At 34.3% G+C, this 12,981-nt stretch overlaps 1 pseudogene; it reads left to right on the forward strand.

The window, feature by feature from the left end:
- The first annotated feature begins 12,185 nt into the window (after positions 1-12,185).
- LOC138833068 (small nucleolar RNA U13) lies at positions 12,186-12,283 on the forward strand (annotated as a pseudogene).
- Positions 12,284-12,981: the final 698 nt, after the last annotated feature.

Raw genomic sequence — 12,981 nt, forward strand, 5'->3', positions numbered from 1 at the left:
AAGTTGTACCTAATCCCCAGCAATACGTGGAGCTTGGTTAATTGTGGCCTTTGAGATAAAGTCATCTTTGAAACAGCGTAAAAGCTGGCTTTTACTGGGAGAGACAAGCTGTTCTTTTGTAACCCTCTAACAGGATCTCATCTACTCTTCAAGGTTTTCTAAACCAGGACAACATCCCCATTTCTTAGAGGTGGTTTGATCATTTGCTGAAGGCCACACAACTAGAGTGGCAAATCTAGGATCATTAGTTACGTGATCTGAATCAAGCCTGTGCTTATATAATGTCATTTCTTTTCTGTATTTATTTTTGTTTGGTCATTGGGCTTGAACTCAGGGCCTGTTGGGCACTGTTCCTGAGCTTTTTCACTTAAGGCTAGTGCTCTACCACTTTGATCCACAACACCATTTCCAATTTTCTGGTGGTGAATTGGAGATAAGAATTTCACAGACTTTCCTGGTCAAGCTAGCTTCTAGCCATGGACCTCAGATCTTGGCCTCATGACTAGCTAGGATTTCAGGCATGAGCCACTGGCACCCAGGCTTATCATTTCTCTAGGCTTGTCCTAATTCTATTCTCCTCATTTTAAGTGGGTAAGAACTACTTTAAAGCATGCATCTTACCTAGGCATATAAATGTAATTTCAGCACTTTGAAGGCTAAAGCAGGGCTACATAGAAAAAAAAAGTATTTTGTTCAAGCTTGGGTTATATAGCAAGAACTTACCTTTAAAAAAAAACACACACAGAGCAGATTTCCTATCATTTTGTCCTTTGTTCTCTCTATACTTTATCTACCATTTTCTGTTTTAAGATGACCTCCTTGTAGTCTTTTCGTCTAACTTTCCATACAAGTAAAGAAAGAGAGACCTGGTATAAAAAAAGTAGGGTGACTGGTGTTATTTAAATGACCCAGCCAGCATTGGAAAATGGGGGTGGAGTCGGATTTTTTAAAAATCATTTCGATTAGTACAGCTCGTTTACTAGGCTACTTTAATCCGCCCTCCCATAAATGGCGAAAGAATCAATACAGTCTTGGATAAATTCATTTTTTTTTGTTTTCTTTTTTTGTTTTTGGTTGTGGGGCCTGAACTCTGGGCCTGGGCACTGTCCCTCAGCTCTTCCGCTCAAGGGCAGCACTCTACCATTTGAGCCACAGCACCACTTCCGGCCTTTTCTGTTTATGTGGTGCTGAGGAATTGAACCCAGGGCCTCCTGCATGCAAGGCAAGCACTCTACCACTGAGCCAACTTCTCAGCCCCGGATAAATTCATTTTTAAGATGTAAGAGATGCAGGGCAAAGAGAGGTGACAGTGAAAAGACTGGGTGTAAGTTAGGAAAGATGATAAATGGATAAAACTGCCAGTGTATTGGATTTGCCTGTCCTCTATTAAAGGAAAATTGCATTCTATGTTTTTCATGGGTTTATCTCTTACTTAAAAATATTTGTTAGCTATTTATTTTAAAATAAACTTTAATATACAACTATAACAAAAACTTTTAATTAAAAATGTAAAAGTACTCACTAAAAGTATAATACTACCTAGGCATTCTATTACATAATACAACTAAATAATTATTATATAAAGCTTATAGCCAGTATGTCATCATCAACCTTTAATTTTTTTTATCAAAAGTAGACCAAATAATTGGGAGGCTAGGCTAAAACATGATTTGGAGTACAGAACAAATACTATGTGAATACCTTTATTTCAGAGAGCTGCTTTACACTAATTAAAATAATTTAACATCATTAATACTTTGTTCTTCTAAATAGTCTGTATAAGTACTCTATTTAGAGATTAGAAAAATAAAACAGGTTATATTTTATTCAGGATCTCAAAGGAGTTCTATGGAGAAATCCAGTTATCACTAAGAAAATTAAATAGAAAATTGAGACAATCACCCATATAATAAAAATCTCAAACTGCCATTTTTGCATTTATTGCATTTTGTTTGAATGAAAGTTCTTTTTTCCCCTCTCTTTACAAGTGGCATTGTTTAATTATGGAACAAGGAAGAAAGCTTTAGACTGACTCACATAACCTACCTATTGGTGTGTCTATTTAAAGAAAGGCATAAAAGATGAAAACACAGCATGAAAGCTGTGCTAAGACTGATGAAAAATATAAAGTTGAAAACATTTTGTCCATACACAATTAACCCTTAAAAACAACTACCTTAAGTACCTGAGTTTGGTAACCATATTTCCAAAATTTTTCCAAAATGAAGTCAAAGATCTGTACATTGAAACTATACAGCATTAAAAAAAGAAACTAACAAATTATTTAATGATACTATCTGATTTTTTTAAAAAGGTTCTTGGTCATCTTTACAATAAAAAATAAAAATAATAAATAAGGATACAGGTTGACCCATTGTAACAATGAGATGTACAAAACACTATGTTGAAAACGAACTTTGCGGGGAGGAGTAGTTGTGGGGGTAGTTGTGGAGGTGGGAGGGAAGGGATGGGATGGTAGGGAAAACAAAAGCAACAATGTAGCAAATGTACTCATTACCTTGCTCATGTAACTGTAACCCCTCTATACAGTATTTTCAATATACAAAAAATAGGGGATAAACTTAAATATCTTATACATTTCCACTGCTGACAGAATTAAAAAAAAAAATAAAAAGGTTCTTGGACAGAAACACAGACAGTAAATACAAATACAAGAAAAAAAAGTCACACCAAGATAAGGTACAAATATATTTTCTTCACAAAACTACATAAAATTCTTCATCTTCATAAAGATCGGAGAATAGAATCTAGCTGTATCTTTGTAGGCTTTTAGGAGTCTCTTAAAAAAAAAAAAAAAAAAAAAAAAAAAAAAAAAGCTCTAGCCTCTTTATTTCCTAACATGCCATACAAAATTACTATAGCATGCAATTCTACTGCCAAACCTATTTCCTTCTCCTAGAGTACAACATGCACTGCGAAGTCTCAGTTGTTAACTTTCTGTTCTGTCAAAAATAACCCAAGGAAGGAATTCTGTTTTATTTTTCCCATGCTCCTCTCCTACTCTCCACCAGCTCCCCTTCTTCTTCTCACTATCTTCCTACTTTCTACTCTCCTAAGGAAAGAGTGTAGTGGATTGAAACTCCAAAATGAGCTCCAACTCTTGAACACATCACAACATAGCCATTGTTAGAATCTATGAATAGCAGAGCAGATCTTCTATCAGCAGCTGTCATTGGAATGTGGGTGCAAGATTTTAAAAAAAAGAGGAGGGCAATGTCATCTTCTTAAACTTAGAAACAAAATGAACATCATAAAGTAAACATAATTATTGGACAAAATATAAAATTTGTGAAAAGAAAAACAAAAAAGAAAAACCAAGAAAGAAAAACCATTTGAGTCCTATCTTAGGGTTCTAAAATATTTATAAGATGATTTCTTTGTTGCTTTGTATGTCCCTCCCCCATGGTATAACCCTTGTTTTCACTGTAGTTGATGTTGGTATAATTTGGGGAGTGGAAAGGAAAAAAACAAATTGTTTAAATAGGGATACAGGTGGACCCATCCAACAAGGAGATGTACAAGACATTATGTCGAAAAATGAACTTTATAATTTTGGTAGGGTGGGTGGGAGGCTGGATGGGAGGACAGGGATGGTAAGGGGAGGACACAAAGGAGGAGGCAACGATGCTTGATAAGAAATGTACTCATTACCTTGTTCATGTAATTGTAACCCCTCTGTACGGTATTTTCACAATAAAAAAATTAATAATAAATAAACAAATAGAAAAAAAGAAAAAGCAGTACTTTTGTTTGGCACCATAGCAGATGGATTCAGGCAGCTTAAGTCAATTGGATGAGTAAAAACTAGTGTATTGGTGTTTTAATCATTCAGGTATAATTCAGATTAAGATGAGGGTTCTGGTTAGCGTTATGGAAAAGTAAAATTGGGTTTCCCACTAAAATTGGGTTTAGTTTAGAAGTAAACTAAATATGAGATTGACTAGAAACTGAAGGGTTTTCCTGACATTTACAATTAAGTGTTAATGTAGATTGCATAAGGGCTAGGTCTCTGGTTATGTTTAAGGTATGGGATATGGTTAGGAAAGAAATTAGATGTTACTTCCCTTAGGATCTAGGCATTCAAGGGAAGTTAGGATCAGTGAAAACCACAGTATTTTTCATAGGATCAAGATTTGAGGATAATGGGTATAACAGCTGATGTTAGGGAACAAAACAGATTCCGCATAAGAATCAGAAAACCTGGAGAATTTAGGACCAATTGAAACTTTTTTTTTCAAGACGTACAACTGGAGTATCAAGATGAGCCCAAACTGGAGTACTTTTAATTAAATTTAGAAATAGTCTACCATTAAGATCAAGGTTAGGTTTAGGTTTTCAGCCTAGGTTAGGATTAGGGATAGGTAAATGGAAATTTTAGCACAAAATTGAATTAAATTTTAGAACTACAAGCTGAGTAAGAGTTAGGATGAATGTGATAAACAATATTGCTATTAATGTAAGGATTCAGGGACAATTAGGCTTAGGGTTAACCTGTGTTCCAGGTAGCAGTAGGTTTAGGGTTAGAAACAGGGTGCCATATTGGGTAAAACTGCAAACTATTTTAAGAAGGATGGTTTTACTCAAAATGGTTATAATCAAAAAATTTAATAACAACAGATGCCAGAGGAGATGTGGCCAAAAGGGAACCCTACTGCATTGCTGGTGGGAGTGTAAACTTGTTCAACCACTTGGAAAGCAGTATGGAGGTTGCTCAAAAGACTCCACATAGAGCTCCTCTATGACCCAGCAATCCCACTTTTGGGCATTTACCCAAACAATCACAGACAAGGCCATACTAAAGCTTCATCGCAACTATGTTTATCGCAACATTATTCACCATAGCTAAGCTATGGAACCAACCCAGATGCCCCTCAGTAGATGAATGGATTAAGAAAATGTGACATATATATATATATATATATGTATGTACATATATACATACATATATATATGCATATATATATATATATATATGTAATGGAATTCTATGCCTCCATCAGAAAGAATGACATTGCTCCACTTGTTAGACAATGGAAAGACTTGGAAAAAATTATATTAAGTGAAGTAAGCCAGGCCCAAAGAAATATAGGTCCCATGGTTTCCCTTATTTGCAATAACAAGTACATGTGTAGGACAAGCAGAAAAGGTCAAAAGCTATGTACATATGACCATATAAGATGATGTTAAGCGAAATGAACCCCAAAATAGGGACATAAATATCTTTTTTCTTTTCTGCTATTGTTTCTAATGTATTTATAATGTACCATGTGATTTTTTTTTATTGCTTTGTATCTTCCTCCCCCATGGTATAACTCCTGTTTTCACTGTATTTGATGTTGGTGCCCTGCATCTTGTAAATACACTTCTCTAATTTGGAGAGAAGAAAGGAAAAAACAAAATGCTTAAATAAGGATACAGGTTGAACTATTTTAACAATGAGATGTTCAAAATACTATGTTGAAAACAAACTTTACAACTCCGGCAGGAGGGGGGAGTAGTTGTGGAAGTGGGAGGGAAGGGATGGTAGGGGAAAACAAAGGAGGAGGCAACAATGCTCAATAGGAAATGTACTCATTACCTTGCTTATGTAACTGTAACCCCTCTATACAGCATTTTTACAATAAAAAACGTACAAAACAAGTAAATAAAAAGGAAAATGTGATATATATATATATATATATATATATATATATATATATATATATATAATTCTATGCCTCCACATATAATGGAATTCTATGCCTCCATCAGAAAGAATGACATTTCCCCATTTGTTAGGAGAAAAGACTTGGGAAAAATTATATTAAGTGAAGTAAGCCAGACCCAAAGAAATAGGTCCCATGGTTTCCTTTATTTTCAAGAACTAGTATACATCTAGGATAATCTTGCCAGATAAGCAGAAAAGGTCAAAAGCTTTGTACGTATGACCATATAAAATGATGCTAAGGGAAATGAACTTCAAGATAGAGACACAAGAGGTTTTTACTTTGTCGCTGTTGTTTTTAATGTACTAGGTGATTATTTTTGTTTCTTTTGTACATTCTTCTCCCTATGGTATAAACCCTGTTTTCACTGTCTTTGATTCCAGTGCCCTGCATCTTGTATATACATTTTTCTAATTTGGGTAGGGGAAGGGAAATAACAAAATGCTGAATCAGGGATACAAGTTGACCCATTGTAACAATGACATGTACAAGACACTATATTGAAACAGAACTTTACAACTTTGTGGGGGTGGGAAAGGAGAAGTTGGGGAGGTGGGAAGGAAAGGAATGGTAGGGGAAAAAACAAAGGAGGTGGTAACAATGCTCAATAGGAAGTGTACTCATAACCTTATTTATGTAACTGTAACCCCTCTGTACAGTATCTTTACAATAAAATTATTTTTTAAATTGAAGATGTAAGAAAACTAGTGTATTTGTGTTCTTCTAGCATTCACAGGTAATTAGGGCCAGAGTTAGTGTTAGTGTGAATTTTCTAGTTCAGGTTAGGGTTATGGTTAGAGAAGGGTAAACTTTAGGGTAAAACGGAGTTTTCCAGTAAGAAGTAAAAGCGAAGTTTCAATAGAAGAATATTTTCCTTAAGTTTACTCCTCAGTTTTATTTTGGGTTGTGATTAGGGTTAGATCTCTGGTTACTATTGCTGCTAGAGAAAGGGCGAGAAAATGGGTTAGGTGTTAAATTAATCTTTAACTTACATCGGGATCTAGGAAAAATTAGGATTAATGCAAAGTAGAGAATTTTTCATAAGATCAGAATTTGAAGACAATGGATTTCTGTCTGGGATTAGGAATGGATTAGAGAAATTTGGTATCAAACTGAAAATAAATTTTAAAACTACTGCCAAGTAAGAATTAGGATGAAGTTTAAATAATACATGGCTATAAATATGAGGATTTGGGTATAGTGAGGCCTTGGGTTGGACTCAGTGTTCCAAATATGGATTGTTAGGGTTATAATTTGGGTAAGATATTGTGTAAAACTGCAACTTATTTTAAGAAGGATGAATTGATTCAAATTTAGGATGAAAAATAACTAGTTTATTTGTGCTACTGTTAGTATTCAAGGGTAATTAGGGCTAGGTTCAGGGTTAGTTTTCTGGTTCAAGTTAGTGTTAGTGTGTGAGAAGGTAAAGATTTAGAATAAAACTGAGCTGTCAAGAAGCAGTTAGAAATAAAATTACTGTGAAATTTAATAGAAACTATAGATTGTTCCTTATGAATTAGGCTTATATTTACAGTTAGGTTTCCTGTTAAGTGTAGGGATTGTGTTATGGTTAGGAAATAGATTAGACTCTTAAGTAAATTTGAAACTTACATTAACATCTATGCATTCGGGAAAAGCTACATCAATGGAAACTACAATATTTTTTATAATATCAAGGTTTGAGGACAGTGAATATAATAGTTCATGTTAGGGAATAAAATGGTTTCCGAGTTTGAGTCAGAAAATCTAAAGAATTTAGGGCAAAGAGCAACTTTTTGCCATGAAGAACAACTGGTATACCATGCTGAGTGAAAACTCAAGTATTTTTCATTAACTTTAGGATTGGTAACCATTACGATCAGGGTTAGGGTTAGAGTTTCTGGCTGGAGTTAGGGTTAAGGTTACAGAAATAGGAAATTTAGTTTCAAACTGAAAGTAAAGTTTAGACCTATGAGTAAGAGGATAAATGTGAAATACAGTATTTCTATTAATATTAGGATCTGGGGACAATTAAGCTTAGGGTTATCTTTAGTGTTACAAGTGTGCTTAGGGTTCAGGTTAGAAGTAGATTAAGATATTGGGTAAAACTGCACCCTATTTTAAGAAGGATAAGTTGAGTCAAAATTAGAATGAGCTAGGTGCCAGTGGCTCATGCCTATAATCCTAGCTACTCAGGAGGCTGAGATATGAGTGTTGCCATTCAAAGCCAGTCCAGGCAAGCAAGTCCTTCAATTAACCAACAGAAAACCACAAGTGGTGCTGTGGCTCAATTGGTAGAGTGCTCACCTTGAGCTGATGAGCTCAGGAATAGCTCCCAGGCCAAGAGTTCAAGCCTCACAACCAAAAAAAAAAAAAAAAAAAGAATGAAAAATAGTGCATTTGTGTTACTTTTAGCATTTTGATATAATTCAGATTAAGGTGAGGGTTAGTGTTTTCTTAATTCCAGTTATGGTAGGGGGCTATGGAAAGGTAAATTTTAAGGTAAAACTGAGTAAGAAGTAGAAGCAAAGTAAATTTGAATTTCAATAGAAACTAAAGTATTTTCCTAACATTACTATTCATTTTTAATTTGAGTTGCAATTATGGTTAGATTTCAATTACATTTAAGGTTATGGTTAAGGCGAAGAAATGAGTTGATGTTAAGTAAACATACTTTACTATCTAGGAGTTAGGGAAAGTTAGCATCAATGAAACTGCAGTATTTTTCATGATATCAGAATTGAGGTCAACAGATGTAATTGTTTACATTAGGAGAATGAGATTGCTTCAGATTTAGAGTCAGGAAATCTGGAGAGTTTAGGGAAAACGGCAACCTTTTTCAAGAAGTATAACTGGAATATCAGGACAGAGAAAAATTTGCATTATTTTTGTTAACTTTATGATTGATCTACCATTAGGAGCAAGGTTAATATTAGAGTTTCTGGCCAAGTTTATGGTTTAGATTAGGGAAATGGAAACTTTACTGGCAACTTGAGAAAAAATTTTAGAACTACAGCTGAATATAAGTTAGGATGAATGTGAAATAGAATATTACTATTAATATTAGAATTCATGTACAATTAGGCTTAGGGTTAATATCAGTGTTCCAGTAAAGGTTAGAGTTAGGGTTAGAAAAAGGATATAATATTGGGTAACTGCAACCTATTTTAAGAAGGTTGAGTCAAATCAAAATTAGGATAAAAGAAAATATGGGGCCAGAGCAGAATCAATGGATATTGCCATCTTAAATGGAGAAAAATAACAACAACAAAAGAACATTATAAAGCAAACACATTTATTGGTCAAATGTCAAACCTGTTTAAAAAGTTTTGCTTTGAATCAAAGCAGAAGGAGTTGTGCTGCTTGGCTTATTTCTCTGCCAGAGGTTTTTCTGTTGAAGACTAGGTGGAGAAATGTGATAACAAAGTGAAGCCCGACTCTGAAAAAGCACATGCTGTTCCTTAGTTCTCTACTTTAGAAGATGTTCACTATGTGACTATGTGATGTAATGTCATGTCATATGCTCTGAACTGGTCCAGGACAAATACGTGGCCCAGCCTTGCCTGGAACTTGCTTAGCCCAGATTTGTCTCCAGTCTGTGATCCTCTTGCATCTGCTTTCCAAGTGCTGGAATTATAGGTGTGGAGCACTAGGTCTGGGCAAGCAAGTCTTTATCATTCTTGTTACATATAGTATAAACAAGTATTACCTGAAATAGATTTTATGTTATTCAGATGGTAGGTGCTTTTCCAGAAAATTAGTATGTGATGTGACTTGCTCTCAAATGCACAGGTGCTTCAAGTTATTGTAGCCAACATTAGTGATTGGCATATAAACAAATATGCCTTGTTTCTTTAAAAAACAACTATAATCTATACATTTAATCACCATTTAATACAATCAGCTATGTATACATAAAGACACCAAATGTCATCATTTATGTTTCTCAGAACTGTTTCAAATGTTTAGAACTCAAGGAGATTGAGAATCATACAAATTCAGAACTCATGGTAATTGACAATCATTCTCAAAACTACCTATGTGCTCAAGGTACTGTGAATATACTATTAAGATATATTTTCAACTTTTGCTCCCTTGGTCATTGCTACCTCTATCTGTCACAGGACTGGGGTAGAGAGAAGATCATAATTTTCTGAGAAGAAAATTTAGTTTTAATAGAAGCACAAACAATGCTAATACCATGTACATGGGTATAAGCACACATACCCAGGCTAACAATAATAATAGCAGAATACAGTAGACTTCCACTTCCTGGACTTAGCATTAGATTTCTACATGGATCCAAGTAGTCATGGAGCATAGGGGAAGAAAATGATTGACAGAGACCCAAATGTGGAAGCTGCTTTTTGCCTTCTGTGGTACTGACTCAAAGGAATCTGCTATGAAACAACAGTGTGTTTATATTGATGTAGAAAACCAGAATGAAGACTTCAGCAAGCAAGGGAACATGTTCTCATACAGCACAGACGCAAGTCTTTCCAGGAAAGTCTGTATCTTAATATTTAGTCTGTATGTATATATATATTTGTAGATCTTAACAATCATTCAAAGACAGAAGGGATTAATAAGGAGAAAGTAAAGGTCCATTCTGGACGGACCACACCATAGACAATGACAGAATTAATAAGATCAGAACTAGTAAGAGTTTGTGCAATGTCTCAAAAGGGAAGTCCAAAACTTCATAAATCCAGTCTTCTCTTGAACCTGTAGGCCACACTGATCCTTAAAACCTACAGGAGAAAGAATAGGCACAGTCAAATGACTTTCTACTAAAAGAGGAATAATTTAGGTCTAGAAGTGTAAGAAATATGCTCCTGAACACATTTCTGTTGGAAAAGGAGATTTCAGTAGCTATAAGCCAAGGAAGGAAAAATGTATTTCTGCCAAGGGCTATCTGGATATTTATAATAACATCATGGGCCATATAAAATTATTTTTGGAGACAGACAGCCATGAAGCTGACAAAAGATACACATATGTGTCTGTCCTGTCATGTGCCAAATGACTTTGCAGGCCTTAGACAACCCAAAGGTCTGATGATGACTACATTTGCCATAGAGATACTAAAAGTAAATAAAGAAAGAGCTCTTCTTTCTAGAAATTTAAAAGCTAATACCCATAAAGAAACTTCTGTATAAAAGAAGTCAAGATCAACTCACAAATATTAGATATCAGAAATCTCTTAATGTACCATAAATAACAATATTGAAACTTACAGTATCAGAAAGGCAGTCAAGCCTAGGGCTCTAAGTACCACCAACACTTGTACATCAGGCTGCAAACTACTGTCTAATACAGCAATGCTTAGCAGTTATCAAATGATTGTCAATATAAACAGACTTATAAACAAAGGATTGATAAGGAAAAAAAGGCAGCAAAAGTGAAGAAGTAGAAAAATTCTACAAAAGAACCATTAAGAAACATAGTCAATCATTCTCTGTACAGCTAATAGAAAGAACCAGAAGAATAGTGAGCAAGGTGCCATCAGCAAGGTTCAAATAACTGGTCTGTGAGCTTTTCTCAGAATCATTTTAACATCCTAAGGAAAATATATCTCCAAATTCCATACTTCGTTAACAAATTTTGTTTTAATCATTGGGAGTCATTCTTATTTCAACATTTTAAGGAAGTAGCTATTCAGATATTTAATCTTATACTGTTGAACATTTTCTCAACTGATCTAACATTCTTTCCTTAAAGTAAATGTGTCATAGAAACCTATACATTTAACTAATCAGAAATAGAGTTTTTCTCCAGGAGCCATTAAAAAGATTCAACATTAGATTCTTTTCCAAGGCAAACTAGAATTAAATGCCCCATGAGGCTGATTTTTTTTCACAGTTAGTATTGGAGAAGAGCTCCAGTACTAGAGAAACTTTCTATTTAAGAAACAAACCCTGGAAGGATGATTTTTTAAGTTATTGTATACAAGTAAAAAGCAATGTATAAACTAAGTGGTAAAAATAATCTCAAAGAATAATTTCAGAGTTGCAGAAAAAATTAATAATATTTCCTGCTAGAGAAAATAAGAGATTGAGAGACCAGTAGCTCATTTAGAAAATCCTTAGTAACATATAAACATAAGAAAAATAGGGTGGTCACATAAGAGATAATACATTCACCAATCAGAAAGTAATGAAGTTTCCAGCATGGAATTAGTACAAAGTCTCATAGTCAAAATATTCATGTTTTTGCATTGAGCATTGTCCAGAATTGGAGGCACATGACAAGAAATTGCATTCTCTTTATATCTCTGAGAAGATAGCATTGCTGAACTGATTTTTTTAAAAAGCAACTAATATTCACTTTAATATTTTATTCTGAAATAATTTGTCCATACCCGGTTATGTACAAAGATTCTAGAGTCTACTCATTTCCATTGCAAGTCATGATTAGGAATTATCACATACCAAGTAGCTATTTCATTGTGAAAAATTTCCCTAGAAAGCAGTCATAGGGATTCTTTTCCTGTTCACAAACATGATGATTGGGTCCTCAAATGCTTGCATGACATGCAACTCCCTCAAACCTTGTTATGTCATATTCCTAATTTTATATAATTGAAAGAATTATTTAACATTTCAAGAAAAAAACACTTATACAAATACCTTATTAAAACTATCTGATAAACTGTGGAGGTTCCTCAAAAGACTACACATATGACCCAGCAATCCCACTTCTAGGCATTTACCAAACAATCATAAACAAGGCCATACTAAAGCTACCAGCACAACTATGTTTATCACAGCATTATTCACTATAGCTAAGACATGGAACTAACCCAGACGCCCTTCAGTAGATGAATAGATCAAGAAAATGTGATATATATATATATATATATATACACACATATATAATATATACATAAATATATATACACATACTACAATAAAATTCTATGCCCAATCAGAAAGAATGACACCACCCCATTTATTAGGAAATGGAAAGACTTGGAAAAAAATACATACTAAATGAAGTAAGACTGGCCCAAAGAAACATAAGTTTCATGGTTTCTCTTATTTGCAATAACTAGTATACATCTAGGATAATCTTACCAGACAAGTAGAAAAGGTCAAAAGCTATGCACATGTGACCAAATAAGATGGTGCTAAACAAAATGAACCCCAAGATAGGAACACAAGGGTTTTTTCTTTGTTGCTGTTGTTTTTAAAGGACTTATAATGTACTGTGTGATTTCTTTTGTTTCCTTTGTATGTTCTTCCCCCATGGTATACCCCTGTTTTCACTGTATTGT

The sequence above is a fragment of the Dipodomys merriami genome, unplaced genomic scaffold (genome assembly GCF_024711535.1).
Source record: "Dipodomys merriami isolate MVZ:Mamm:240054 unplaced genomic scaffold, mDipMer1.0.p SCAF_20, whole genome shotgun sequence".
NCBI lineage: Eukaryota > Metazoa > Chordata > Mammalia > Rodentia > Heteromyidae > Dipodomys > Dipodomys merriami.